This window comes from Pinus tabuliformis, chromosome 3_1 (assembly GCF_031772625.1).
Source record: "Pinus tabuliformis cultivar Carrire ecotype Pingquan chromosome 3_1, CPIR1, whole genome shotgun sequence".
Taxonomy (NCBI): Eukaryota; Viridiplantae; Streptophyta; class Pinopsida; order Pinales; family Pinaceae; genus Pinus; species Pinus tabuliformis.
In genome coordinates this window covers 992,809,026-992,825,786 of record NC_142301.1, presented here as the reverse complement: position 1 = coordinate 992,825,786, position 16,761 = coordinate 992,809,026, and the positions used below count along the sequence as shown (strand labels likewise).

The window sequence follows — 16,761 nt, the reverse complement described above, 5'->3', positions numbered from 1 at the left end:
GAAGTGGAGAAGGATATCAAGCAACCAAGTGAAGGACTTGAGGAGATTGGAGAGAAGACCATCGAAATATTTCTGAGTCATGTAGAGGACTCGGAATAGCAGTAGGAATTAGTGATTGAATCATCAAGTGAGATCATGAGGTCTTGTGGTTTTAAAACTGACAAGTTGTGTGTGAATGCAGGTATTGCAGAAGACAAACCATCTTATGGAACTGTCTTGAGTGAAGCTGAAAGTTGCCAAGAAAAGTATGATAATGACTGTCTTTCAAATGAAGATCAAGTTGAGATATTACAATAGAAAGAGTTCATAAATCCCTTGCTTAGTGAAGGAAATATCTTTAGTAGAGATGAGACAATTATGTTTTATGATAAGGAAGTTGTTATTGGTAAGGACAAAGAGAAATTTGTTGCTCTTAAATGGCTAAAGGAAGAGTGATGGACAGACATCTAAAACTATCACAAAGATGGATGATCAGAATAAAATTTTATTCTAATCGAGAATGAAGAAGTAGTTTCAACAAGAAATTATACTTGTGACAAAGAAGAAGATAATGAGGATTGTACAAAGCTTTTAGGAGAAATCCCAAGTGAGATGGAAAATATATGGCATGAGATAAGTCTTTTAGAGAAAAGGCTAGAAAACCAAAGAGTAAGTGTTCAGGGTGTAAAATCAGAGCTGAATGAGAATGAAGAAGTTCACTACAGTGGACAAGAGCAGGAAGGTATCATTGAAGCAGATGGTGTGGAAGAGAGACTTGCTAACAGTCTTGAGAATCCGTTAGAGAATTCTTTAGAGAGGTTGAATCAGCATACTGATGTCCTAACAAAGGAGTTAGAGGAAAACTCAAAACATCAAATTGAGATGTTTCCAGAGAAGGAAAAGGTAGTGAGGCCTTATATTTTTAATTCTGATAATTGGTGTATTATTGCAAGTTGTGATGAAGATAATGCTACAAAGACAAAAAAATATTTGGCACAAGAGAATAGTCAAATGAAGGAGGAAAAGGAAGATTCCATGATAGTACTTAGCCCATGGAATGAAAACACTAAATCATTGGAAAGTAAATTTGTAGACAAGGAGCAGAAATTAGGTGTTGTAGAGGGAGATATCTTCAAGGATATTCAGGAAGTTTGGGTAGAAGCAATATCTACAGCGGTATCTGGAGCAATCTCAAGAGTAATAGTAGAAGCTGAAGTAGAAAAAGCTGAAGAAAGTAATCAACAGTTTAAATATGAATGGACAACATGGAGTGATATGCAATGGCAGAGTATGTACCAGCCTAAGGATGTGCTGGAGATGGAGATTGAATAACTATGGAAGTTGATGATGAAACAATCCATATTGAGGAAAATGACAACCGGAGGAGTGATCAATCAGAATTTGAAACTAATTGAAGAGAGGAAGATGAACCAGAAGACAACAAATATACAACAGTAGCAAAGGTGCAAGGCATTTGGGTAGTTACAAACTAAGGTTTGGGACCCTAGAGGTTTTTCTATCAACATATGAGAACACATGATTTGGAGCTCATGAATTTTTTCAACCTTGGGAGTCTGATGAAGGAGCATTCGGCTCAAAAATATCATTGTATTTTAGTAGACATAGGGGGTATTGTGTTTTAAGGAAGTTGGTTTCCTGAGTATTAAATTAATGTAATTATTAAGTTTTCTAAGTAAGTTTATGAGAGATATTAAGAATAGGAATTAATTATATATTGTGAGGAATATTGTAAATGTTCTCGAATGTAGGAGAACATGACTAATGATGAGTGATTAGTGAGGATTGAGATATTTTGAAATATTGTAAATCTTAGATTAGGAATTGGTTTCATGATTTTGGGGATTAAAGAGAATCCTTAGGATTTAGTTGAGTTGTTGAGATCCCCAAGGGATCACTGAAATATTTTAGGACTTGATGAGCAGATTAAGGACCTAAACTAAAATGGGTTACAAAACCTTTTGTATAAATGTAAGCCTAAAAGGCATAGAGAGAGTTAGTTAGTTAGAGAGTTAGCAATTAGATGAGTTTGATTGTAAGATTATATGCAGATAGGGAAACAGAGGCCACTGATATTGGAAATCAAGTCTAAGAAAAGAAACTATGTAAATACTTGTTTATGAATATAGAAATTCGATTTCAAACCTATGTAGAGTACATATGTGATTAAATTGTAATTATTTATAAATGAAGTGTTTTTGCATAATATATGTTTGTGCAAACGAAATTGAGAAGGACAGAGTGCCGAGACAGCCTACATAGAAAATTGGAGGTTAAACCATTCCAATGATGGACTGTAATTAAGCTCAGGTAGGAGTCAAACGTAAGATCAACGACATAGAAAGTATTAAACAACAAGGCACGAAAACTGTCGAATCAGCCAGATCGACAGATATCAACGACGGAAGAGGAATGGAGGAGAGTAAACTATGTGTTAGCACTAAGGGTTAAAACTGAGATTAAGCACTAAACCTTTGGTAAAGTGTCTTCTTTAAAGGTTTTGATTTGAGCACATGGGCAGTTTTCCAAAGGCATAAGTGGTATCTCACGCAGCCTAAAGGCTGTAAGTGGTATTTCAAAATTCTACACGATAAAACATGGAGGCGCCACGAGGCACAACAAAAAAACTTTTTTCGCGTGCTTTTGAAATTTTATCGATCGTGCTAGTTGGAGCGCGAGATTGCACGATATCCATTGGATCAAGTGGGATTGATCTATGGTTGAGATTTGGCCGCACAAAAGTTGAGTGGGTGACATGACAACCATTGGATCGGATGGAGCAGATCAATGGTAGAGATCGTCCGGGTTAGTTGATGAGCGGACGACGTGATAGCCATTGGATCTAAAGGAAGAAATCAACGGTGCAGATTTGAAGTGTAGGTTGAGCATCAGTAAATGTGCAAAGTCGTGTGAATCGACAGAATGGTAAAGTAATGAAGGGTTAAATGGTTTATGTGTAATTTCTATTATACAAGAGTTATAATAGAAATAAAGCGGAATAAATATATTATGGTTAATATGCGTAGGTAATAATAATTAACCAAAGATTATGGAAGAATTTTATAAGGTTCCGCTCTAAGGTTTATAATGGTTTACACCTTGGATAGCTAAATCAAATGTTTCATCTTAAACATTTAATTAAGAACATTAAACCTTGATTTAAGAGAGCTTTTCCTAAGTATGAGATGGAAATTCCTAGGACATGAATATGACATGCATTTGTATGCATACTATGGATATTTGCGGCTAAGGCTGCATCAAGTATATACTCAAATTGATCAAAATCTTGCCAACAGTCTAATGGTGCATTCCATTTCTTCATCTGATCAATATATTTTTCACCTATGACTAGAGTAGAATCTTTTGAAGAATCTAAAAGATTGTTGGGGAACCCAAATTTTACCCTGACAAAAGGGTCATGTTTATATTTAGATTTCACATTTTTTTGTGAGGAGTGAAATGACTCAAGAAGTTCCTTCATTCAAGTAGATGATTTTTAGGTCATCCCTAGACTTGGAGGTGTGAGGTGTATTTTTGCTATGTATTCATTTGATTGTGTTGAGATGATGATTTGAATTTGAGATCCTATATGCCACTTTGTTGGAGGATCATTGTATTCCACTTTATGTGAGACATTGTTATTTTTTCATGCTGAATGAAAGATTTTATGAGTGAGAGTTCTTATAGAAGAACGTCTCCTGGGAGAGACATGCGACTCTAGTTAAGGGGGTTCATAATTGTATTGACAAAGATTGCATCATGTACCCATCATCTTCTTGCAACAACTAATGAAGCGACCTCCCAACTCTTGACATAGGGCCCAGAGACGTAGTCCACATTGGATGAACTCTGTTATCATATCATTGAGTTATGGTTGTGCATAATTATTTCATCTTATTAGTTCCTTGTTTCATGTTGATGGTTTGCTGAAGTGTTATTTAAAATATGAATTTCTCATGATTTCACATGCAAATGTAAGCATCAATAAAAGGTCCTTTATAATGTGGATTTTTTTTTTAAAGCACTCACATAAAATTCCAAGATCAAGTGGTATCATAGCGGTCTTACCTTTTTTCCAGGAGTTGTGAATTGAGTGTGAAACAAGAAGGGAAATGGAGCATCAAAAATATTTCTACGAGGCCTTCTACAAGAAGGAAAGCATGCTAGATATAATCTATGTAGATTATGAGGAGAAAATGGAAAAATATGAAAGAGAGAAAGAGAGAGTAGAGGACGATGCTCCATCTCCATCTTTGGGTGAATATTCTGCTTCTTCATTTTCTTCCAATAATTCAAATGAAGATATCAACCAAACCTTTCAAGCAGAGAATTATTAATTGAGGAGATTTCTACAAGAAATAGAAGAGGAGAAGTAGAGATTGTGCCTTCAATTACGAGCCACAGAAGAGACCTTGGAAAGGTTGAAGTGCAATGAAGGCTTAGCAAATCCATCATCACCGACTTCATAATCAGAAGTTGAGGTAAACAATGTTGGTAATTCTTCAATTTCCTGTTCGAAGCATTGAGGTACCCATTTCACAAACTGACATGAGACTCCTTACCAAGACGAGGTATAAAAGAGGAGGACTTGGTGTTAATGGGCAAGGGATGACTCATCCCTTGGAGGTTGTACGAAGGCCTCAATTTGTAGGATTGGGGTACATTGAAGGAGAATTTTCGAAGGCAGTGGAAGATTCCAAGCCATTCCCAAAACCATTGAGGAAAGAAGATGTTGTAAGCACATCACATGTAGAAATTTCACTGTAGATCACCTAATATATGCAATGTTCTAAAGCATAATACTAGATCTACCATAAACTTAGCGGAAGCTTAAATAGATATGAGCATCATCAAGGATGAATAGATATAACTGAGAATGAGAAGTAATCAACATAACACAGAAGATATAACACTGGGGAAAGCACCAGCCTAAAACCCCAACTCTGTATTATCATACAAGTGGAAATCTTGTTCAAGTTACAAAAAGAATCATCTCTCAAGCTATCCTACTCTCTCTGCAATCAAACAATACAGTTCATGGACTCAATAGACATAGAATATATCTTCCTCAAGCCCTCCAAGCCTCCTATTTCCTTGCGCAGTTTTGATTGGGGTCCAATGATATCACATGTGTGAATTGGCCTCATCACACTCACTGTAACCTCAGGTCCAACTGTGCAATCCATAAGGAATAATATTCCTTCTACATGCAAGGAATATTCAACAAGGAATATCCTAGCAACTGATAGCACACTATCCCTCCATCTGATCTCAAATGGGTCTTTGACTGAACTGAAATGCATGAGTTATCCATGAGTGAATACTCAGTTACTTGAAATACAATAGTTACATGCATGCAAGCATTAACTAACTGAACTCTCATTAATTTAACAAACTTTTAAATTAATCTAACTGGACTTGACTCAGTTAATTGAGCCAACTAATTACAACTCAATATTGCAACTCATCCTTATCTCTTTAACTGATGTATAAATCCCTCAATCAAAGGAGAAATTGTTGCATGTCCTCACATAGACTTCAAGTTCATACTTCCTTAACTAATTAACTCAAGATGAATTAATTAATCAATTTACAAACTTCTGTTAATATCAAATTCGAATTTTACTTCCTATGTTTAGTCCAGGGACTGACTAAAATAAGAAGGGATCCCGAAATGCTATTTTAGAAAAGCTATTTTTAGCACTTTCACTTTTCACCCATTGTAGCTAAGATCTCCAATGGCTTAACTGCTATATATAGCCCGGCTATTTATAACAGTGCTATTTTTAGCATTTCTTGTTTCACATTTCAACACTTCCTCTCAACAAGAAAGGGATTATCTATAACCCCGATCCTATCTCTATGGAACTCAAACTTGCATTTTGACAATGCCTTAGTCAAAATATCTGCATCCTGCTCCTTAGTCAAAACATACTACAACATCATGATTCTCTTGATCACACAGTCCTGTAGATGATGGTAACAGATACCTATATGCTTGGACCTATCATGAAACACTAGATTCTCAGAGAGTTTTATGTAACTCTGATTATCACAGTATATCACTGTAGGATCCATCATTTGACCAAACAATCCCACTAGAATCTACCACATCCAAATGGCCTCGCATGCTGCTTGACTGGCAGCCATGTATTCAGCCTCTGCTAAGCTAAGTGCAACTAATCTCTATTTCCTGCTATACCAAGAAACTATGGCTGAACCAAGGTTGAAGATTCCTCCAGAAGTGCTCTTCCGGCCTGATGGACTACCAGCCCAATCCGCATCCGTGAAGCCTTGCAACTTCACTCCCTCTATCTGTCTGTACCACAATCCATACTGTGTAGTGCCTCTGAGATATCTCAGCACATGCTTCACTGCCTTCCAAAACAGCTTGGTAGGTTGAACCATAGCTTGACTCAGTTGGTTCACCGCAAAGCATAAGTCGGGTCATGTGTTCACCAGATACATGAGTGAACCCACCAGCTGCCGATAAACAGTAGCAACTACTACCTCACCTGAAGTAGCATCCTCCTTCCTCTAGTTCCCAGCTAGAGGAGTCCGCATGGGCTTGCACTTCTCCATGTGAAAGTGCCTGAGTATCTCACTGGCATACTTGCCTTGAGACACAAATACTTCCCCATATTTCTACCACACTTCCATGCCTAGAAAGTAGTGCATGAGGCCCATGTACTTTATCTCAAACTCTCTTGCAAGGCCCTCCTTGCAAGACTGTATCAGCTGATCATCACCTATCAAAATCAGATCATCGACATAAAGTAAAATAATCTATGGCTTACCTTCTACCATGATGTGGTAAAGATTCACATCTGCTTCACTCTTGGTGAAGCCCAATCCGATGAAATAGCTATCGATCCTAGTATACCAAGCACAAGGTACTTGCTTCAGCCCATACAGTGCTCATTTGAGTCAGCAAACATGCGACTCGCGATCGAAGCTCTCAAATCCTTCGGGCTGCTCAATGTATACCTCTTCCTCAATCTTCCCATTGAGGAACGCCATCTTCACATCCATTTGATGGATATTCCAACCCATCTAACCTGATAAAGCTAGCATCGATCTGATAGATGAGTACCTTGCTACGGGAGCAAAGGTCTCATCGTAGTAGATACCCTCAACATGTGAGAAACCTCGGGCAACAAACCTTGCCTTGTGTTTCTCAACACTGCTATCAGCTACCTGCTTTACTTTCTAAAGCCATCGGAAACTAACCACTGACTTGTCCCCAGGTTTAGGGACAACATCCCATACACTGTTGTGTATGATAGAATCATACTCTTCTACCATTGCATCAACCTAGACTGGTTGCTAGACTGCCTCCTGAAAAGAAGAAGGTTCGGTCGCTACACACTACCCAACCAGGGCCATGTAGCCAGTGTATCTCTCGAGAGATCTCCTCTATTTGCGGTAAGAGGATGGCTACCCCACATTCTCTCTTGCATCTAGCATCAATCTGTCAGCTTCCTGTGAGCGTTTCTGCCCGTCTTTGGAAGACTCTCCAGGAGTGGTGGTCTCCACTCCTGAATCCTCTACATGTGGCTGATCCACATCATCAGGAGGCTCCTCCTCATTTGGAACTAAAAGTTCCTCATCACCATGCAACTTGAGCTCCCTCTCAAGTGACACTCGCATGGCTCTCTGCTCATTGAACTTCAAATCCCTGTGCACTACAGTCCTCTGACTGGCAGGCAGAAACACATGATAGTTGTGGGGTGTATCTGTGTACCCCACTAGTATCCCCAGCTCAGTTGTTGGGTCTAGCTTCTTCTGAGCATCATTAGTCACATGACAGTAAACTAATGATCTAAAGATGTGGAAGTGACTCACATCTGGTCGCTTCCCCGAAAAATCCTCCATAGGTGTCTTCATCCCCAAGATACGATGATGACTTCTATTATGAAGGTACACTGCTGTATTGCATGCCTAATCCCACAGATGAAGTGGTAGGCCTTGGTCATGCAACATCACTTGATCTGCTCCCACAATAGATCTGTTCTTCCTTTCAGCCACCCCATTTTGTTTTGGGTTATGAGGTGCCATTAGTTACCATTTAATTCCTTCTGCTGCACAGAAGTCTTTAAACGGTTGGGAAACATACTCTCCACCATTGTCACTATGCAAGGCTTTTACTTTCTTGCCCAATTCTTTCTCTACCAAGGCTTTAAACTCACAAAACCTCAAGAAGGTCTGATCCTTCTTTTGCATAAATTAGATCTAGCATCTACGAGAAAAATCATCAATAAAAATAACATAGTACCTTTTCTTAGCAGTGGAGGCTGTAGAGAATGGTCCACATACATCTGAGTGAACTTGCTCCAGGATTTATCGAGCTCTACTATCTCGATCCTGAAAGGAAGCTTTTGCATACTTACCGAGGGTGCATCCTTTGCATGTATCTGTTTGCTTCGGTTTTCCCTTAGGTAAGCTGGTAGAAATTTGCTGCATGATCTTCAAGGCCCCGTGATGCAAGTGGCCTAGTCTCCTATGCCATAGCTCACCAACATCTTGGCTTTGCACCACCTCTGCTTTGGAACTCAGCGTAGCACAGTCATCTACCTCCATCTTGTAGAGATTCTTGACTCTAATCCAAATTCGCTGGGTTTGTTCAGTGCTGATATGCCTCAGGAAAAATTTTCCTTTACTAAAGACTACATCATAGCCTTTATCTTCTAGCATAGCAATAGACACAAGATTATTTTTCAAACCTAGTACATACTTAACATCAGATAGGGTGAGAGGAGCACCATGCTCCCTCTGAAACACAACTGTACCTTCACCGGAGACACAGTACTTTCCATCATTACCCATCTCGATCCACATCTGGAGATCCTTCTCCTCCAATGTATTGAAAAGATTCTTGTCACCTCACATGTGGAAACAAGCTCCACTATCTAGGTACCAAACAGATCCCACCATGGATGAAACCATGCATGCGATAAGCAAGAAATCTAGCTCAAACTATGAGGATAATGCATCACCATCAAATCTCTTGGAGGAACCCTTTCTGGATTTCTTTTGTGGACAATTCATTGCATAATGGCCCACTTCATGATAGTGAAAGCATCGCACTTTTGACTTGTCAACCTTCTTCCCACCGTGAGAAGATTTGGATTGGGATGCCTTCCCTTTCCCTTTCTTAGCTTTACTCGCTAAAGCTAAATTTTCTTCATCATCTTGTTTTGATGAAGATCCATCCCTGGTGCTTCACCTTATCTCCTCCTGCATTAGATCCAACCAAAGTCGTTCCCAATCTAGCAGTTTCCCTCTTCCATTAACTGAGTCCTAGTAGCTATGCCAACTCTTAGGAAGACTGAGGAGTGCAAGACTCACCATGTCATCATCAGGTGTCACGATTCGTACGCTTCCAAGCTCATCCCTGCAGGTGGTGAGCTTGTTCAGGAACGTAGAGATAGTGTTGCCATTTTCACACTTGATCTTTCGAAGCTTATCTTTCAGCGATAGCTTCCTCTAATCGCTGCTATTTTGATAAATATCTTTCAATGTTTTCCACATCGAAAACGGAGTCTCCTTCCCATGGAGGCTCGAGACAATGTGATCTCAAACTCCCTCCAGGAGGATTCTCCTTGCTCTAGCCACACACGTTTTCCATTCCGCCAGCTGAGTAGCATCAATCGGCTTCTGGACTTCTTGATCAATGAAGTCCTTTAGACTGTTATCTTCTAATACTACCTCCATGTGATCCTTCCAGGCTATATAATTCAAACTACCATCAAGGGCATATTCGAGTCTTAAACCACTGAATGCCATCAATGAAATAGATTTGATAAGAACTCAATTCAATATTCAGAAACCAAACTTCAAACTTCTCCTGCTTGTACACTATTCTTCCTTGATCATCTTTTCTCTGATACCATGTAGAACTTTTTCTACAAAACCTCGCTTTGATACCATGTAGAAATTTCACTATATATCACTTTATTTATGCAATGTCCTAAAGAATAATACTAGATCTTGTTATGAAACCAGCTCAAGAAAAGATAGAAAAGATAGATCAACGCCTTAGAATTCAGCCTCTTTGAGGGGGCAACCTCCTTTACATTACTTAAATGAACAATTATTGGATGATACAAATGAAAAGATCTCCTTTCTATATATAGGAGTCTAAGAGGTCATAACATAATCAGAGCCGACATAACAATAATAATGTAAGGGCACAATAATAACAATAGTGGGCTTCTATGGGGCACATTAGTAACAATATGGGCACTACATGGGTACATCAATATAATAAGTGGGTTTTACTAATAACAATAAGGGGTTACACTAGTAGTATAGGGGCCTAACATGCCCCTCTCCTTCAAAAAGCGTTGTCCTCAACGCTTGAGTAGTTCTTGATGCTTCTATATAAAATTCTTGTCCTCCCATGTGGAATCTTCAGCGGGTAAGTTCTTCCACTTGATGAGATACTCTGAAATTGATCGATTTCGTAGCTGTCGGGTTCTTGTTTCTGTGACTGCTCCAAGTTCTAATATGATTTTTCCTTCCTTTTCAATATCTGGCAATATTGTTTGAATTGGGATCTTTTGCATCTTTTGAATAAGTGGCCATACTTCTTTGTCCTTCCTCCATTCATCCCTTGCTTCGTTTATCCAATCTGGTTGGATAATAGAAATAGCACAAAACAATGCTTCCACATCCTCATCCTTGAAGAGTCTTCCCATTCGGTAAGGTCGCCATTTTTTAAGTGCATGTAGTATTGCCAACATTTCCTTCTCATAAATAGCTTGCTTTAGATGTAGCAGTAAAAATACCCAATCACCTACATCAAAACATTTTTCACTATGATGTTGATCTACCTGTTGTTTCATTTGATTTTGCACCGAAGTGGCGTTATCCTTTAAAAGTTGGAGAACTTGTTGTTGATGCTCAATGTGATCTTTCACTGCTTGAACCTTTTTCTTCTTGATATGTCCTTCTATCTTTAGAGTTTGAGGAGTGGTAATTTCTTCGAATCCTTTACAAGATATGGTCGGATTCATTTCTTGACGCTCGATGTGATCTTTCGCTTCTTGAACATTTTTCTTCTTGATATGTCCTTCTATCTTGATAGTTTGAGGAGTGGTAATTCCGACCAGTGAATTACAAGATATGGTTGGATTCATTTCTTCTTCCTTGATGTGATCTCTCACTTCTTGCACCTTTTTCTTCTTGATATGTCCTTCTATCTTGAGAGTTTGAGGAGTGGTCATTCTTGCCAATAGTTTACAAGATATGCTTTGATTCATTTCTTCTTTCTCTGGGGTCGGGTCCTGGCATATATCCTCTTCTTTTGATGTTTCTTGATCCTTTTCTTCCTCCTCTTCATACTCTATGTAAAATAATTTCTTCTCAGCACACTTATGACCTTTAGTGCATTTGCTATCACAATTGTAACAAAGACCTTTTTCTCTTTTTTCTTCCAATTGTTGTGGTGTAACCCTTGTAGGTTGTGGAAGGCTAGGAGAAACAACACGTCCATCTTTAAAGTTGTGAGGGGTAGACTTCCTTGTTGCCATAAATTTAATTTCAAATATGTCACAAAGCCCTTTTACTCTTTCCAATTGTTGTGGTGTTGCTCTAAAGAAGGTGTTGCTCTTTGTATCCTCATAATGTGCTATCATTTCCTCCGTGAGAATTGATCACGTAACAAGTTGTTTACGAGAACAAAGCCCTTTATACCATAAAAATTGATCCGGTTCTAAATATGAAGATGCAATACATACCTTTTGTAACTGTGGTACACCATGTAGATCAAAATATTGCTCCATCTGAAGTATCCAATTTACCGGATCCTTGCCATCAAACTTCCTCATCTTGCTTTTTCTTGATTTTAGTACCTCGATCTTGAAACTACTGTAACTCTGTACTTACGAATATTTAAGTTCTGAAATTGCTACCTGTAGTAGCCCTCTGTGTCCTCTTTCTAATGCCACCAGTCTGATCCAAATTGGATTCTCCAAAAAAGAGTAATGCACAATCTCCCAAGATGACCTAATTATAGACCTTTCCAGAAGAGCAAACTTGTATGAAGTGCCACGTGTCAATTTTTTGACCTTTGGCTCTGAAAAAGATACACAAGAAACTACAGTCTGTCCTCTTTCTGTACCTTCTTATGAAATTTCAATCCGATCCTCAGAGAGAAAGTTATGACGATTTTCCCTAGGTCACCTATTTTGAATGTAATTCAGGAGTCTGCAAAAAGACAAACTTCCTCAGATCATATCTCCGCAAATATCGCGCGAAAATCTCTGAAATTTGGACCCAAGGTTCAGCGCGATTTCTTCTAAAATGGGTTTTTGTTGCGACTTCTGAAACGTCACAGAAAAATGTTATAGCGAAAATGCCACGATGACCTGTTTGGAGCAGCGAAACCCTAGAATCCAAAGCTCTGATACCAAATGTTATGAAACCAGCTCAAGAAAAGATAGAAAAGATAGATCAACGCCTTAGAATTCAGCCTCTTCGAGGGGGCAACCTCCTTTACATTACTTAAATGAACAATTATTGGATGATACAAATGAAAAGACCTCCTTTCTATATATAGGAGTCTAAGGGGTCATAACATAATCAGAGCCGACATAACAATAATAATGTAAGGGCACAATAATAACAATAGTGGGCTTCTATGGGGCACATTAGTAAAAATATGGGCACTACATGGGTACATCAATATAATAAGTGGGTTTTACTAATAACAATAAGGGGTTACACTAGTAGTATAGGGACCTAACAAATCTACTTCTACCATAAACTTAGCAGAAGCTTAAACATATATGAGCATCATCAAGCATGAATAGATATAACTGAGAATGAGAAGTAATCAACCATAACACAGAAGATATAACACTGGGGAAAGCACATCCTAAAACCCCAACTCTGTATTATCATACAAGTGGAAATCTTGTTTAAGTTACAAAAGGAATTAGCTCTCAAGCTATCTTGCTCTCTCCACAATGAAACAATACAGCTCATAGACTCAATAGACATAGAATATATCTTCCTCAAGCCCTACAAGCCTCCTATTTCCTTGCGCAGTTTTGATTGGGGTCCAATGATATCACATGTGTGGATTGGCTTCATCACACTCACTGTAACCTCAGGTCCAACTGCGAAATCCATAAGGAATAATATTCCTTCTACATGCAAGGAATATTCACCAAGGAATATCCTAGCAACCGATAGTACACTGTCCCTCCATCTGATCTCAACTAGGTCTCTAACTGAACTGACATGCATGAGTTATCCATGAGTGAATACTCAGTTATCTGAAATGCAGTAGTTACATGCATGCAAGCATTAACTAACTGAACTCTCATTAATTTAACAAACTGTTAAATTAATCTAACTGGACTTGACTCAGTTAACTGAGCCAACTAATTACAACTCATCCTTATCTCTTTAACTGATGGATAAATCCCTCAATCAAAGGAGAAACTGTTGCATGTCCTCACATAGACTTCAAGTTCATAATTCCTTAACTAATTAACTCAAGATGAATTAATTAATCAATTTACAAACTGCTGTTAATATCAAATTCGAATTTTACTTCCTATGTTTAGTCCAAGGACTGACTAAAATAAGAAGGGATCCCGAAATTCTATTTTTAGAAAATCTATTTTTAGGACTTTCACTTTTCACCCATTGTAGCTAAGATCTCCAATGGTTGAACTGCTATTTATAGTAGTGCTATTTTTAGCATCTTCTATTTTTAGCATTTCTTTTTGCACATTTCAACATCACAATCTTCCTGTGACAGTGAAAATTGTATATGAAGAGCTAAGGAAAGCTCTAATCAATAGACATGCACCAGAGATAACCAAGGTATAAAAGGTCTCAATATTGTAAATTTAATTTTTATTACAAGGAGATTGATAATGATTAACAAAATTTGTGGCATAGTAAACCATGCAATTTTTGTGGCTTGTATAACCGTGTGATTTCCAAGTGATGGAAAAGAATGGTAGCAAGAAAGAGGACAAGACATGAAAACCCTTCTGCACATTAGAGCAGGAAGAAGGTTAGGCAAGTTTGGAGGAATAATTTTTTTTGCAGTCATTGCAACCAGGGTGGACATCAAAGAGCCACATGTTTGGAGCTCCATCCAGAGAACCGTTGCAAGGAGGACTAGAAAGAACCTGTGAAGGAGGAAGATCCATTAACCTGGTTGGGTAAAAATTGAGGATTTATAAGTAGTTGATCATGACCACCTTTTGTAAATCACATGTTGCGAAATGATTGTAAAGGTGATGAAGTGTTTGCCATCACTTATGAATGCAACTTGGTCATCTTCTTGTTGTTTTAGTTGATACCTTGGGTATGTTTTATTTTATTAATCTGATGCAAACTTGATAAATTAGTGTGTTATAAACTCTTGCAAAGTAAGGGGTTTCTTGGGTAATGATTGGTCTTGTAAGTGAACATGTATTTTTCAAGTTGTAGTATAGGTTTGCATAGAATGCAAGTGTCAGTTCATCACTTATGGCTCTGAAGTACAAAGGTGAAGGAGAAGGAAGTGTGGCCTGTTAGGGCACTTGTCAAGTAGATGAGGGGGTACAACAGATTGTGGATTGTGTTCATGAATTTGGAGGACCAAAAGCTCCTCAGTGGGGAGGAATGATCTAGGTGGCTCTAGAAAGGCTCAAAAATCAAAGTCTTCAAATTTCATTGAGACCAAGACCATTTCGTAGATCTCAAAGAAATATTTCCAATGACACAAATGTTTTCTCAATGAGATTCCATATGAGAAGGTTATTATGGTTTGGAGTTTGCTCCAAACAACGAAAAAAATCATATTCAAAGTTAACCTTCTTCCATATGGTGGACCATACAAATGATGTGGCAACAAAGTCAACAGGCCTAGTAGGACCCACTGAGTTAGTGTGGTAGCCCTATTAGCAAACCAGGTGGACCCACATGAAAGTGATGTGGCAACACCACAAGTTGAAACATGGAAAGTAGGTAATCGAAGTGGCATATGATGTGGACCAATGAGAGCATGCCACATGGCCCAATCACATGGTGCCACATGGCACCTCAAATTAGGGCTAAGTGACCTTGGCATGGTACAACCTCCAATTTTGTATTATCCTAGTTGTTTTGGGAGTTATTACAATATGGGCATACGTTTACCATATATTATATGGTTTCAAAAAAATATTAAAACCAAAATTGAGCTTTAAAACCATATTAAAAAAAAAAGGAGAGCCCATGGGTTTTGAACCCAAAACCTCCACAACAACTTGTAACTTAATATGGCTATTCCAACCATTGTTCCAACCAAACACTTTTCTCTTTTCACCCTCAAAGTTCAGTATAAATTTTTATTCAAATGGTTCAATGGAAACCATGGAGAATACATGAGAGATGAGAGTGCAAGAAGGCCAATGAAGACATGCATCTCAAGAAGATTATGGGAATATTGTCAAAACAAATGTTAGGGAATATTTTAATGGAATATTTTGAGTATATTCCCATTGCTATGGATTCTTGAAGATTCCTTACAGCTACATTTTTACAGAGTCAAACTTATCTCAAGTATGTACTTAGATTGATAGGAATTTCTTGAGGAGTCTAATGGTGCATTCCATTTCTTCATTTGAGCAACACATTTTTCACACATGACCAGAGTAGAATCTTGTGAGGAATCTAAAAGATGCCTTTAGGGGACAAAATTTGACTGTGATAGAAAGGGGTCATGTTTATATTCATATTTCATGTATTTTAGTATGGAATGTGATGGCACAGGTAGTTCCTTCATTCGAATAGCTGATTTTCAGGTCATGCCTAGACTTGGAGGTGTAAGGTGTATTTTTGCTATGTGCTCATTTCATTTTGTTGAGATGATGATTTTAATTTGAGATCCATGTATATCACTTGGTTGGAGGATTTATTATATGCCACTTTATGTGAGATATTGTTATTTTTTCATGCTGAAGGAGAGATTTTATGAGTGAGAGTTCTTATGGAAGAACATCTCCTAGGAGATACATGCCACTCTAGTTAAGGGTTTTCATCCTTATATTGAAAAAAATTGCATCATGTACTCATCATATTCTTGTAGAAACTAATGAAGTGACATCCCCACTCTTGAAATTGGGCCCAAAGACGTATTCCACATTGGAAAAACTCTGTTATCATATCATTGAGTTATGGTTGTGCATAATTATTGCTCCTTATTGGTTCCTTGTTTCATGTTGATGGTTTGTTGAAGCGTTGTTTAGAATATGCATTTATCATGGTTTCACATGTAAATGTAGGCTTCAATAAAAGGTCCTATACAATGGGGAATTTTGTTTGAAAGAACTCACAGAAATTTCTTGGATCAAGTGGTATTAGAGCAGTTTGGCCTTTTTTCCATGGATTTCCAATTGAGCGTGCAACATGAAGGAAAATGGAGGATCACAAATATCTCTACAAGGCCTTCTACCATATGAAAAATATGGTAGATATAATGTATGCAGATTATGAGGATAAAAAGGAAAAAGAGGAAAGAGAGAAAGAGAGATCGTAGGACGATTCTCCATCTCCATCTTTAGGAGAATATTCTTCTTCCTTATCTTCTTCTCATCATTCAAATAAAGATATCAACAAAAGCCTTAAACAACGAGAATTGTACAAGAAAAAGAAGAGGATAAGCAAAGATTGTGGCTTCAATTATGAGCCACAAAAGAGACCTCGAAAAATTTGAAGTGCAACGAAGGCTTAGGGAAGGCATCATCATCGGCTTCAGGATCAACAACTGAGGTA

The 16,761-nt window shown here is 38.1% G+C and overlaps 1 pseudogene; it reads left to right on the top strand.

The window, feature by feature from the left end:
• Positions 1 to 16,761, top strand: part of LOC149191207 (GDSL esterase/lipase LTL1-like) — a 131,788-nt pseudogene that overhangs the window by 22,879 nt on the left and 92,148 nt on the right.